The sequence below is a fragment of the Gossypium arboreum genome, chromosome 6, assembly GCF_025698485.1.
Source record: "Gossypium arboreum isolate Shixiya-1 chromosome 6, ASM2569848v2, whole genome shotgun sequence".
NCBI classification, from domain to species: domain Eukaryota; kingdom Viridiplantae; phylum Streptophyta; class Magnoliopsida; order Malvales; family Malvaceae; genus Gossypium; species Gossypium arboreum.
The window spans coordinates 9143910-9159747 of NC_069075.1; the positions used below are offsets into that span (position 1 = coordinate 9143910).

General features: G+C 36.6%; 1 long non-coding RNA gene across 1 annotated transcript; it reads left to right on the forward strand.

Annotated features, from left to right (window-relative positions):
* Window positions 1-13658: 13658 nt before the first annotated feature.
* On the forward strand, window positions 13659-14569 carry LOC128294207 (uncharacterized). Its single transcript, XR_008284518.1, has 2 exons — window positions 13659-13957; window positions 14238-14569. It is a non-coding gene; the product is annotated as an uncharacterized LOC128294207 (long non-coding RNA).
* Window positions 14570-15838: the final 1269 nt, after the last annotated feature.

Sequence of the window (15838 nt, forward strand, 5' to 3'; positions counted from 1 at the left end):
CCAAGCTTGGCCTAGGAATATTATCATTAATCCTCTTCTTAAACCACTCACTATACTCGGGCGTTACCATGGAACCGACGGCTAACCTCTTCATCCAACAAGTTTGCTTCCAAGCATCCGATAACTCCCGAACTCTTTTCTTATAATGAGCACATTCAAATGAGAATTCACTCTGAGCAAGCCCATAGGTCGTGGGTACAAACTGCCTCGACTTATATTGCCTCAAGGCTAACAGTAGAGTATACCCGGTAGCTCTCCAAATTCCTAACAATAGCACCCAATCGAAGTTACCACATCAGTACATGATCTCGTCAGGAACCATCCAATAAGCTCTCCACTCAATATCCCCTTCCTTGAGGTTCTGAAGAATGTCCATCCACTTCTCCTCTGAGATATCCTCTCTCCTCTGTATAGCTGCTTCTTCTTTCAGTGGAAAATAACCCTCGGAGAAGACTCGATAGGAAACTTTGTCTACCTTCCACAAGTGTCCATGAAACCATGCTATCAATAATTGTGCACATCCAATGAATCGCCCCTTGCCTATCTTCCGACATGAGCTCAAAGATTTTAACGTTTCTGCCAATATTGCCGGCACCGGTGTGATTCTCTTTTCAAGGCGATCAAACAAGTCAATGAACTCCTCGTCCACGTGCCTCAAAGCCTTAGGAAAGATTACTAATCCGTTGATGCTTAAGGCAAATATATCAACCCTCTTTCTTTCATTTGGATGTGTCAAGATCAAATCTCGCAAATTCTCCCAAGGGATACATTTGCTATCTCCTTTTTGCTGAATCCGAGTAATGACCTAAGGCTTGCTCATCCCAGAAATGCTCATCAGTTTTTTCACGAAAGTCTGACTACTAAAAACTCGAGCATAAGTCTTCCGGACCTGAATTTTGGGACACCTGAGCAAAGTACTGTATTCCTCCATGGTAGGTACCAAATCCACTTCTCCAAAAGTGAAACACTTGTACGCAGAATTCCAAAACTGCACCAAGGATCGGAACAAATTCTTATCCACTCTAATGTCTAGCATGTAGGATACGTCACCATAATTTTGGTAAAACAATTGCTTGATTCCTTCATTCCAACTAGCTCAAATGTCTTTCAACTCTTGCAGCTTGTTTTGTACTACATTGACGCGAGTGAAATCTTGCAACTCCGATACATACCCTTGTGCCAAGCTATCCCCTCTCTCCGATTGCAGCCTCTCCGACCATGCACGAACAGCCGCATTATCCTCGACTTTACTAAGAAATTCATTCTCCATGTCAAATTTTCTAACTTAGTAATTGAATACGGATTAATGCCTCCTTTAGTATGCAATGTTATGCAAAAAAGACAAAACCAAACAAAACACCGGTTAGTGTCAAATAATAGCGATAGAATGCAAGCACATAAATGATAATTATGATGCATATACGGGTAAGTACTAAGGCTCGACGCGGCTTCATCCAAGGATGGTTCCTAAGGTTTACTATATGCGGTTTAGTTCTAGAGATAAGGTACCCGAACCAGCAGATTCCTCGGTCCTCACCCATTATAGGCTCATATGGACCAAGTTCAGTTCAGGGGAATACATTTGCTTATGCCAATGCTGAGGTGAAAACCTCACGAAGACATAAGTACGAATGTATTCCGGAAGCGATCCCCTAGCCCATGCGGAGGTGAAAACCTCACGAAAGCATAGTTTCTCACTCCCACTTAAAAGGTGTGACCACAACGGTCATGCAATGCAATGCAAAAGTATTCTATAGGACTTGAACCAAAACAAATGAAGTAAAAGGATCATCTGTTAAAAACCAAATTTTAAATTTTCGACAAAAGGACAGAAAATAATCAATTTTGAGGCTTGACTCTCTTATTGTCCCCAGTGGAGTCGCCAAGCTGTCGAAACCATTTTTTTATTTCGATTTAAAAATAATGGATCGACTTTTCGGAAAGCGAAAATGGAGTCGCCACCAATCTTTTCTTGTTTAGGTGTGATCGGATCACCTAGAAATTTGGGTTGTTCTAATAAAACATTTTGGTTTACTAAAACAATGATTTTGGTCTACGAAATTTTGAGAAAAAGGTTCGGGAGTCGGTTACGTGTGAGGAAGGATTAGCACCCTCATTACGTCCAAAATTGGTACCAAATCGATTAAATCGTCCTTATGTCTAAGCTTTAAAAATGTTTTTGAAATGTGATTCCTTTTTGATAACATTTGAGTAACTCAAGTTAGTCATCAAAATTCTCTTGCCTAAGAGGAATATAGCATCACATCCAGCACGATAGGACATGATCCTTTAAGCCCTCGAAAACATGATGAATTTTGACTTCAAAAATTTATATGTTGAAAACTGCAAAAGGATGCCCAATTATTTAGTCCAACGGGAGAATCGAAACCCAACATGGTAGGGCATGGTTCTTCGAATTTCCAAACGTTGAACATTGTCTCGCTTTGGAAAACGTGAATGAAATTCCAAAGGGATATTCGATTATTTTGCACAAACGAGAAATTGCAACCCAGCACAATAGGACACGATTCCCTGAATTGCCGAATGTCGAACATTTCCTTCGTTTTAAATTTTTTTTAGAAAACATGAACGAAATTCTAAAGAGACATCCGATTATTTTGGGCAAACAAGAAATTGCAACCCAGCACAATAGGGCACGATTCCCCGAATTGCTAAACATCGAACATCGTCTCCGTTTTAAAGAATTTTTAAACGAATAATTATAAACCGGCTTGGAATACACTAATTTAACTTGAATTAGATTTAGAGAATTAGAAATCATAAAGTGATATTTGTAAATTGAAATAAAATAAAAAACCGGATAATATACATGAGCATAATAGATGCATTAATATAAAATAAAATAAGAGACGAGAATAACAAAATTAGCTAACACGCGAAATAATCACGGATCAAATATAACGAAAAGTAAAATAAAAACTTAAGTAAATGATATATACGTAAATAAATAAATAACACAAACAATGATAATAATAATAATAATAATAATAATAATAATAATAATAATAATAATAATAATAAGAATAAGAATAAGAATAAGAATAAGAATAAGAATAATTAATAATAATAATGCAATGATAGTAAGAAAGAAAAAGTGATAACAATAATATGTCAAATAATAAAGATTAATAATAATAATAAATATAGCAAAGATAATGGTAAGAATATACAATATATATAGTATTAGAGGTAAATACACAATACATACATATTAGAAATAATCATAAAAAAAACAACTATTAATAACTATATAAATAGATATATAGTACTTGTATATACATGGCATAGTTTAAAAAAAACATGAACATAAGATAGTATGAGAAATAATAATGTATAAATGATGTAGTATTAAGGTATATGCATAACAATAAAATGCAATATTAAAAGATATATACACGTAATATAAAAATGTACCCGTATTAAAAATATATACATAATAAAAATGCAATCTTTGAAATATTTACATAGTATATACATGCTAAAAAATAATAAAAAGATATTAATGATATTACATAGATATATACATATATCAAAATGAACACATGATAATACTCAAGGCATGTACACAATATATAATATATAAAAATATATAAATATAATATTTATAAAAATACATATACGGTATAATGTTAATATGTATGCATAATATTGGGTATGATATAATATTTAAATGTGTATACATGAATAATAATAATAATAATAATAATAATAATAATAATAATAATAATAATAATAATAATAATAATAGTAATAGTAAAATCAAGAGCATTTAAAAACATAAATAAATGAACTTTTAGTATAAAAAGTTAAAGGAATAAAAAATAAGTAGATGAACAAGATAATAAATAGAACAATTTAGTTTGAAATTATAAATGAAAATAAAATAAATAGAACAAATAAGACAAAAATAACAAATAATATTGATGGAGCAAAAGGACAACGTGATAAGGATATTAATAGTAATAATACAATGAGCAGTTGTAATAAGCCATGAATGTAAAAATAAAGGCAAAAGAATAGTACAAAACAATGGTGAAATAAAATAAAGAAAAAAACAAAATGGAAATTAAAAGAATTTGAATTAACATAAAAAATGAAGTCTAAGGCGTAAAATATAGGTAAATTAATAAATATAAAATAAAATAAAATATAAGGGTTGAATTTAAAAGAGCAAGTAAATAAAATACTAAAGAAAATAAAAATAAAACCAGAATATTGAAAATAAAAAAAATGAAAAATAAACAAGATTAAATGGTCAAGGAACCGAAAATAAAAAAGAAATGAACTTTAAGGGATAAATTAAAAAGTTAGAATTTGAGCTAAAATGAGATACATGTAAGGGAAGAGGGACTCATATTGTAAATAATGAAAAGAAGGCCATCAAGGATCGAAATGAATCACGCTGAAACAACGAGGGACTAGCTGGAAAATATTCCTAGCCTTTTATGTGCAGTGTTTCGAAGGACCCAGATGTAACCCAAACAAAATCTAAGAGCTAAATTAAAAAAAACAAAAGAAAACAGAAAATGGGGCCTGGTCGAATAGAGTTGCAAAGGAGAAGGACTAATCTAGCAAATCTCTCATTTAGGGATAATGCACACCCCACTCCACCAAACACGTCGTTTCATCATCATCATTTAAACCAAAAAAAAAAAACTGTAGCACCCCAAACGCGGCCCAGAAGTTATGGCCGAATCCGGCATGCCACATCAAAAACGTTAAAAAAAAATTTCCATTCTAAGTCCAGAAAATCGTACTTGATGTTCAAAAGATTAATTCATTAATGATTAAAGTGAATGGAAGCTGTGCACCAGGTAGGAAACCGGAGAGGAGGTGGTGAGTCCATCGGACTACTTAAGTACCAAGCTCCCTTCGGATCCAATCCTAGACATGCATACCGCCATTACCACACCTTAACGTCATGGATATTTCTAGGAAACCGATTTGATTAAGTCATTTTAGGAAAAGTGATTAATTTTGGAAAATACTTTCATTGGAAGCTTTGCTTGTTGTCGTGTTATTTTGAAATCAACTGTTGTTTATGAAAACGCGCCTAAAGCTATCCAATTTCAACAGTTAAAATAAGTATTACCTATCTTAGTAATACATATTAAAACCATCAAAATAAATAAGCGGCCTTATTACATTTAAAAGCCCAAAACCTCAAACGTAATTAAAAGGATGTCCAGTTCACGGAAGAAAATCAAACTTTCGAGCGGTGGCCACTCCAATTTCCTCACGACCAAGCCCACTATGGTTGGGGATTTCTGCGTGGATGAAAATAAAAGGGGTGAGTTTGGGAAACTCAGTGTAAGGAAAACCAATTCAAAGCCCAAGTCACTCAAGCCCACTGGCCTAAACCCATTCAGTAATAAGTGGTGCTGGGTCGAGCCCTTTTCAGATTACAATAAACCGGGCCTTAGCCCTTATTCAGATAATAGTATGGCCCATAGGCCCATTTCAAAATACATGCAACATCAATAACATATGCAAGCCCATTTGGGAGACTACTCAACCCACCAACCACTACACTCCACCCGCATCACCATACACTCCATGTGGGAATAGCTCAACCCACCCAAATTTAACACTCCACAATTGCGGCCTTTCTTTGCTCAGTTATCATAAATTGAGGCAAAGCCTCCAAGATGTGGACAAGCCACTTTCAGACTTTCTCTGTTAATATCCCAATCCCATGCATCGATAATAACAACATGGCATGCAATAAATAACAACAATCAAACATGCATTTAGGTCAATTTAACCTAGGGGTATTTGGTAATTTATCTACTAGGGTAAAACTATAAATTTTCCACTTTTAAAGGTATTTCAGTAATTTATCTATTTTAGGGTTTTCATGCATATTCCTACTTTTCACGTACTAATGAATCACGCATCGAGGGTTCTTACGAATTGGGCCGTTGGCCCATAATTCCAATTTTGGCCCATTAAGCCCAAAAATATCAAGGGCACGTAAATCATGCACTTTGCAGTCCAAATTTTGCAGCTTACCAAAAAATTAATCGATTTACCTCACGAGCATTCAGACACTCAGAATCTACAAAATACCGGTTTCGCATTTCCGCTTTTCGACTTTTGCCGATCCAGACTAAGAAAGAGGGTGTTAGTTACACACTGTTTGCGACGATATCTCGACGAGATCCACACACGAACCGCCTACAATTGGATTACTAACACGTTAATCTAACTATTCAAATACAAACTACATATTAACCCCTTACAATATTCGGCCAACCACACCTACAGATCATTGTAAGCTTATAAGAAAACAATAAGCAACTCATTAACAAATTTTTGTCAATGTTTACCACATAATCATAATTTCACTGCAAGCTGTCTTCCTGAGCAACAGTCACTAAATCATTTATAAATGGAGCTATGAAACTCCAAATCAAGTTCCGTTAATTTTCCCTGAAAATAGACTCATATATCTTCTATCCATAAAATTTTCAGAATTTTTGGTATGGCCAATCAATACCAGATTTTTCTTAAAGTTTCCCATGTTTCACTGTTTGACTAATCTGACCACTCTTCATTACGAATCAAATTTCTCATTGTACAGAATTCAAAATATGTTCTAGTTTATTTCATTTGAAACTAGACTCATTAAGCTTTAATTACATAATTTATTCAGCTTCTAATTCATCTCCCACAATTTATGGTGATTTTCCAAAGTCACGTTACTGCTGCTGTCCCAAGCAGATTTATTACCAAATCACTCTTTCACACATACCTTGCATGCATGTTATTTAAACATGTATAACACCAATCAATCATCACATATCTATGATTTTACTTAAGTATAATCTCCATTTCGTCATTTTAAAGCACAACATGTTAGCTGATTTTTCCTTTAACATCTAAGGCACATGCATGCTCATTTGTTTGGCTCAACTTCACCTATCTTCCATTTTTCATCAAAAGAACATGAAACAACAACCATTTCCTTCATTTTAATTCATGACTAAATGCTCACAACACAACTAAAAATCAAAATATACTTCAAGAGTTAAGGTAGAATCAAGAAGAACTCATGAACCTCAAAATAGAAGCAAGGTACCAAGAACTTACCTTCAATTTTCCTCCTCCTAATGACCAAATACTCAAGAGCTTTCTCCTCTCCTTTCTCTTCTCTAACTTTCAGCTATGATGAACAAAGATGGACAAAACTTTGTTCTTTTCACCCCTTTTCTTTTAATAAAACTTCATATTTCATCCATTTAATTCTTTAATACAAAAGACATGATATTCTTATCATGAAACATTTACCTAACCCATTATCATGAAACATTTACCTAACCCATTATCATGGAACATTTACCTAACTTATTATCATGAAACATTTACCTAACCCATTATCATGGAACATTTACCTAACCTATTATCAATTTGTATCAATTTGTACCATAAATTATGGATATCAAGTGTACATTTTGTCTACAACAACATGATGGCTGGCCACTTCATGTAAAATGGGAGGTTTGTCATGCAAATCCTCCTATTTTGCACTCCTATTTATTTGGCCACTTCAATTTAGCCTATAGCATTTTCAAACATTTTCACATAGGTCCTATTTGAATTTCACCCCTTTTTCTTATGGAACAAAAATTAACTAAAATTGTCGGGTTCTATCTTAAGCTTGGGCTTTCTAGAGGCCCACTAACATAATTAAACCTATGCCAACATTCACAGGATTCCCGAAAATTGGGTCGTTACAACTCTACCCTCCTTAAAGAAATTTCGTCCTCGAAATTTACCTAATCCAAACAGATGAGGGTATTGCTGTTGCATCGTCTCTTCTGGCTCCCAAACTCAGAAGTTTCCCCTTCCTTAACTTGTTGAAAACGAGCGACCAAAGACTCATCGCTCAACTGTTTTTCCTTAATCTGATCCACCCAGGTTGGCCTTACTTGCAATTCAGCCAACAAACTGCCATCATCATACAGACTCAAACGAGCAAACATTACTCTCAGATCAGATACGGTTCTACGACTTAAAACATTGGCTACCACATTAGCCTTGCCTTGAGTGATACTCGATCGAACAGTCATAATCCTTAAGCAATTCAATCCATCTCCTTTGCCTAAGGTTCAGCTCCTTCTGAGTCAACAAATACTTAAGACTCTTATGGTCAGTGTATATAATACACCTTTCTCCGTACAAGTAATGTCTCCAAATCTTAAGTGCAAATATCACTGCTGCCAACTCTAAATAATGAGTCAAATAGTTTCCCTCATGAGGCTTAAGCTATCGTGATGCATATGCAACCACCTTACCCTCTTGCATTAACACGCAGCCCAAACCCACGTGTGATGCGCCATCGTACACTGATAAAATCATTCCCAGACTCCGGCTGAATTAACACAAGTGCTTCAGTCAGAACTTTCTTCAACTTCTCAAAAGCTTCCTGCTGTTTCTTAGTCCATACAAACGGTACTCCTTTCCTTATGTGTTTTGTCAAAGGTGCTGCCATCACAGAAAAATCTTCCACAAACCTTCTGTAGTATCCTGCCAGTTTTAGGAAACTCCATATTTCCGACACCGTCCTCGGTGGCTTCCACTCCAAAATTGCTTCAATCTTTCGAGGGTCTACCTTAATCCCTTCGGCAGAGACCACATGTCCTAAGAAGGTTACCTCCTTCAACCAAAATTCACATTTGTTGAACTTCGCAAAGAGTTCCTTCTCCCTTAACACTCGCAGCACTATACGGAGATGCTTATCATGTTTCGCTTCAGTTTTAAAATATACCAGGATATCGTCAATAAAGACGACTGCGAACGGATCTAAAAATGGTTGGAACACACGATTCATCAGATCCATAAACGCTGCAGGAGCGTTCGTCAGTCCAAATGGCATAACCAGAAACTCGTAATGACCATACCGAGTCCTGAATGCCGTCTTATGGATATCTGCCTCCTTGAATCTTAACTGATGATATCCAGATCGAAGGTCGATCTTGGAAAATACAGAAGCTCCTCTAAGCTGGTCGAACAAATCATCAATCCTTGGCAGTGGATACTTATTCTTAATTGTCAGTTTGTTCAACTGGCGATAATTAATGCACATCCGCATCATACCATCCTTCTTTTTCACGAATAGCACCGGTGCTCCCCATGGAGACACGCTTGGCCTAATGAAGCCCCTATCCAACAACTTTTGAATTTGTGCCTTTAGCTCCACCAACTCCTTCGGTGCCATTCTATACGGTGCGATAGACACTAGTGCCATTCCAAGCAATAAGTCGATTCCAAACTCCACTTCTCGGTTAAGAGGCAATCTTGGAAGCTCCTCCGGAAAAACATCTTGGAACTCCTTTACAGTCCTAACCTTATCCACTGTCAGTCCCTCCTCTTCCAACTGACTTACAAATGCCAAATAGACCTCACAACCTTTCTGAATCCACTTTTCGGCTCTTAAAATCGACACCACATTGGACAAATAATCCCTTCGCTCACCTATCACTATAACCTCCTCATCCTTTGTGGTCCTTAACACCATTCGTTTAGCAGCACAATCCAGAGTCGCTTTATGCTTAACAAGCCAGTCCATTCCCAAAATGAGATCAAACTCTCTGAACGGTAACTCTATCAGATCTCCAGGGAAAATCTTACCTTGAGTTTCTAAGGGTACATCCCTATACAGTTTGTCTACCCTAACTGAGTGACCCAAAGGACTTAGTACAGATACCCCACTCACAATTTCCTCAGAGTAGTCCAAGTCGTCCATAATCCGTTCTGTGGCCTTCAACCAATATTCTGCCATATTCGGGGCTATACCAGACACGCCCCTAAAGATCTCCGCTCCGTTAGCCCGAAGTCGTTCAGAAATAGATCCCTGAATTTCGTTGCCCGAACTTGCTCCGGCAACCCTTTCCAAAACATGAAGCATTGCCTGTGATAGGGCATCATCCTCGGCACCGTGGTCATGAGACTCTACCTCTGTTGCCGGTGGTACCTGTGCATCCACCGCCGGCATATGTCTCGAAGACGAAGATCTCGCTCGAGCACTTCCTCGGCTTCGTCCACGGCCTCTTGTACTCATGTCGTATTATCTTGATTACGAATTCTTATGCATCAATTAATATTTCAGTGTTTATTACAGATGTTTTATGAATCGACAAGAGTTCGTAGTTTGTTTTCGCAGAATCAAGTCTAGCTACTGACTTCATCTCTTATTAGATTTTCCTATGGTTTCAGATCATCCTATCTAGGGTTTGATGCAGATGGATAAGACAGAAAAATATTCAGAAGAGTTCAGAGTAATACTTACAGACTTGAGCCGGAGATTCGGAATGCCACCCTCTAAAGATCTAAATTTTGAAAATCGAGTTTTTCGCATTCTTTATAAAATTTTCGCTTTAGAAATTCTTTGTTTTTGTAAACCCATTCCACAGCCGAGTTGTTGCAACCTAGGCTCTGATACCACTAAATGTAGCACCCCAAACCCGGCCCAGAAGTTATGGCCGAATCCGGCATGCCATATCAAAAACGTTAAAAAAAAATTTCCATTCTAAGTCTAGAAAATCGTACTTGATGTTCAAAAGATTAATTCATTAATGATTAAAGTAAATGGAAGCTGTGCACCAGGTAGGAAACCAGAGAGGAGGTGGTGAGTCCATCGGACTGCTTAAGTACCAAGCTCCCTTCGGATCCAATCCTAGACATGCATACCGCCATTACCACACCTTAACGTCATGGATATTTCTAGGAAACCGATTTGATTAAGTCATTTTTAGGAAAAGTGATTAATTTTGGAAAATACTTTCATTGCGGAAGCTTTGCTTGTTGTCGTGTTATTTTGAAATCAACTGTTGTTTATGAAAATGCGCCCTAAAGCTATCCAATTTCAACAGTTAAAATAAGTATTACCTATCTTAGTAATACATATTAAAAACCATCAAAAATAAATAAGCGGCCTTATTACATTTAAAAGCCCAAAACCTCAAACGTAATTAAAAGGATGTCCAGTTCACGGAAGAAAATCAAACTTTCGAGCGGTGGCCACTCAATTTCCTCACGACTCCAAGCCCACTATGGTTGGGGATTTCTGCGTGGATGAAAATAAAAGGGGTGAGTTTGGGGAAACTCAGTGTGTAAGGAAAACCAATTCAAAGCCCAAGTCAGCTCAAGCCCATTGGGCCTAAACCCATTCAGGTAACAGTGGTACTGGGTCAGAGCCCTTTTCAGATTACAATAAACTGGGCCTTAGCCCCTTATTCAGATAATAGTATGGCCTATAGGCCCATTTCAAAATACATGCAACATCAATAACATATGCAAGCCCATTTGGGAGACTACTCAACCCACCAACCACTACACTCCACCCGTACCATACCATACACTCCATGTGGGGAATAGCTCAACCCACCCAAACCCAACACTCCACAATTGCGACCTTCTTTGCTCGATTATCGAAGAATTGAGGCAAAGCCTCCAAGATGTGGACAAGCCACTTTCAGTACTTATCTGTTAATATCCCAATCCCATGCATCGATAATAACAACATGGCATGCAATAAATAACAACGATCAAACATGCATTTAGGTCAATTTAACCCTAGGGGTATTTCGGTAATTTATCTACTAGGGGTAAAACTATAAATTTTCCACTTTTAAAGGTATTTCAGTAATTTATCTATTTTAGGGTTTTTCATGCATATTCCTACTTTTCACGTACTAACAGAATCACGTACCGAGGGTTCTTACCGAATTGGGCCCGTTGGCCCATAATTCCAATTTTGGCCCATTAAGCCCAAAAATATCAAGGGCACAGAAATCATGCACTTTGCAGTCCAAATTTTGCAGCTTACCAAAAAAATTAATCGATTTACCTCACGAGCATTCGTACACTCGTAAATCTACAAAATACCGGTTTCGGCATTTCCGCTTTTCGACTTTTGCCGATCTAGACTAAGAAAGAGGGTGTTAGTTACACACCTGTTTGCGACGATATGCTGACGAGATCCACACACGAACCGCCTACAATTGGATTACTAACACGTTAATCTAACTATTCAAATACAAACTACATATTAACCCCTTACAATATTCGGCCAACCACACCTACAGATCATTGTAAGCTTATAAGAAAACAATAAGCAACTCATTAACAAATTTTTGTCAATGTTTACCACATAATCATAATTTCACTGCAAGCTGTCTTCCTGAGCAACAGTCACTAAATCATTTATAAATGGAGCTATGAAACTCCAAATCAAGTTCCGTTAATTTTCCCTGAAAATAGACTCATATATCTTCTATCCATAAAATTTTCAGAATTTTTGGTATGGCCAATCAATACCAGATTTTTCTTAAAGTTTCCTATGTTTCACTGTTTGACTAATCTGACCACTCTTCATTACGAATCAAATTTCTCATTGTACAGAATTCAAAATATATTCTAGTTTATTTCATTTGAAACTAGACTCATTAAGCTTTAATTACATAATTTATTTAGCTTCTAATTCATCTCCCACAATTTATGGTGATTTTCCAAAGTCACGTTACTGCTGCTGTCCCAAGCAGATTTATTACCAAATCACTCTTTCACACATACCTTGCATGCATGTTATTTAAACATGTATAACACCAATCAATCATCACATATCTATGATTTTACTTAAGTATAATCTCCATTTCGTCATTTTAAAGCACAACATGTTAGCTGATTTTTCCCTTTAACATCTAAGGCACATGCATGCTCATTTGTTTGGCTCAACTTCACCTATCTTCCATTTTTCATCAAAAGAACATGAAACAACAACCATTTCCTTCATTTTAATTCATGACTAAATGCTCACAACACAACTAAAAATCAAAATATACTTCAAGAGTTAAGGTAGAATCAAGAAGAACTCATGAACCTCAAAATAGAAGCAAGGTACCAAGAACTTACCTTCAATTTTCCTCCTCCTAATGACCAAATACTCAAGAGCTTTCTCCTCTCCTTTCTCTTCTCTAACTTTCAGCTATGATGAACAAAGATGGACAAAACTTTGTTCTTTTCACCCTTTTCTTTTAATAAAACTTCATATTTCATCCATTTAATTCTTTAATACAAAAGACATGATATTCTTATCATGAAACATTTACCTAACCCATTATCATGAAACATTTACCTAACCCATTATCATGGAACATTTACCTAACTTATTATCATGAAACATTTACCTAACCCATTATCATGGAACATTTACCTAACCTATTATCAATTTGTATCAATTTGTACCATAAATTATGGATATCAAGTGTACATTTTGTCTACAACAACATGATGGCTGGCCACTTCATGTAAAATGGGAGGTTTGTCATGCAAATCCTCCTATTTTGCACTCCTATTTATTTGGCCACTTCAATTTAGCCTATAGCATTTTCAAACATTTTCACATAGGTCCTATTTCAGAATTTCACCCCCTTTTTCTTATGGAACAAAAATTAACTAAAATTGTCGGGTTCTATCTTAAGCTTGGGCTTTCTAGAGGCCCACTAACATAATTAAACCTATGCCAACATTCACAGGATTCCCAAAAATTAGGGCGTTACAAAAACTTTCCTTTTTTTTATTCCATTACCAACTTTCCCCTTTTTTATTTTTTATTTTATTATTCCATTACCAGCCTTCCCCCAACTTTAAACAAAAAGAACAGAGAGCTTCCCTACTCTCTCCCCCTTTCCCTTCTCTTTTATTTTTTGCTAGGGTTTCAAAGAAACCCATCATTGCCGCCCTTCAACCGCCGCGCCACCACCGCACTCGGTGGCCGGCGATACACCGAAATGGGCTCCTTTAGCTCTCCCCTTTTTTACTTGTTGGAGGCTAGTTCCAAAAACGAAAAGACAAGGGTTCAACCCCCTTTTTAGACTCAACCACGCCGAACGGAGGGGAAGGCTCCGATAACGCGGCGATGGGGCCGGATCTGGTGAGAATCCTTCCTCTTTCCTTTTATTTTTTTTTATTTTTTGTATCTTTGTTTAATAGATTTGTATAAAAAATAAAAGAAATATTAAAAAAGCAAGAAAACAAAAAACGAAAATAAAGAGAACAAAATCGGAGATCAACCTTCTGTGTGTTTTTTGTTTGATTCCTTGAAAAATACGCGAGTGATACAATTTTTGGATCCCCCCTTTTACTATGAAAAATTGAAGGCTTTATAGCCAAAAACCATACATTTTCTACCTATTTCTTTGCTCCAATTGCAGGTGTTGAAGTTGTGGAGAACGAGGGGCGTGAAACATGGGCGAAAACATGGAGCGGGGTATATGGGGATCCTACCTGGAGTGCTGACGTGGGGGTTGAGTTTGTAGTCTGCTGAAAATTTTTGAGATAGTGGACTGGTAGGGTTAGTTTAGGTTGTGGGCTGATGGGGGTTTTAATTTGGGCCATGTATTATTAATTGGACTGTTTTATTATTTTTTTTGGAATTTTTTTTTATTTGGGCTCGGGCTAAGGTTGAAATTAGGTTTGGTTTTATTGGGCCCCGGGCAAAATTTGGGCCTTACAAAAGGCAATTAAAGATGTGAGATTAAATAAATGGGTGATTAAATTGAAATTTAACTAATGAATTATATAAGATAAATAAATGAGTAAAGCAAAATAAAGGACTAAAATATAACACACAAAAAAAAAGGGGCCGATTGGAAAAATATTCCCAACCTCATAATGCGCACGTTTTCTAGAGGGACCAAAAAAAAAAAGAATTAAACGGTATAAATTTTAAAAAGAAAAAAAGACAGAAATAAGACTGTATTGAAAAGCGTTTAAAAAGCGAAAGGACTAAGGCTGCAATTAGGCCTTGTCGCTAAAACACGCGGATCTTGCTAATATTCAGGTCAGGTCTTGGGTCGCGCCAAAACGACGTCGTTTTGGGCGTTTGAAGGTTAAACCCAAAACAGCGTCGTATTATAACCCTATATAAGTAAAAAATAAAAAAAAATCATTTTACCCTTATTTTTTTAAAAAAAATCCCTTTCTAACCCTTTTCTTTCTCTCAAACAACCCTTTTTCCAATCGACCAGGGGACGGTGGGTCTCCGCCGGGGCCGCTGGTCAACGGCGACAAAGGCCACTGCCTCCGTTGGCTGAAGTTCCCCAAAACTTCCCCTTTTGAAGCCCTTTGTATGTAAAACACAAATCTGAGACTGAAATCCCTAAAAACCCAATCAAACTCAACAAAAAATAAAAAAAAAAAAAATAATTTGTTTTCTCTCCCTTTTCGACGTGGCCTTAAACAAATCCCTAGGGATTTGGCAGCCTTACAACTTAGACAAATCCCTAGGGATTTGGCAGCCTTACAAGTCGACGGGGACCACCCACGGCGGTGGTGCAACAAAATAGGTAAGAAATCTAGCCTTTTGTTTTTTTTTTTTATATTTCGAAATAAAAAAAATAACTACCTTTTGTTTTGTTAAACTTGTTGTTCTTCTTTTTTGTATTCTATTCAATTGCTTTGTGTGTGTGAATACAATCTGTTGTTATGGCTTTTATAGCCATATATTACATACTATTTTTTTATTTTTTGTTTGTTGTTTCTACTGTTTCTGCCATTTCCACTGTTTTTGCTCACTGTCCTCTTTTGTTTTCTCTTTGTAAGTACCCATGGCGGTCAACGATGATGATGGGAGTGATGCCTTACTATTTTGGTGTAATGGTGACAGGGGGCGCGTCATGCCTCGGGCAGTGAGCACGCTGACGTGGTGGGGTGCGGCGCGAAAGAGCTCGGGTTTTTTTAGTTTTCTGAAAAAGTTTAGGTTGTGGGTCTTAGGTTTTTTTTTTGTATTTGGGCCATTTTTTGTAAATAGACT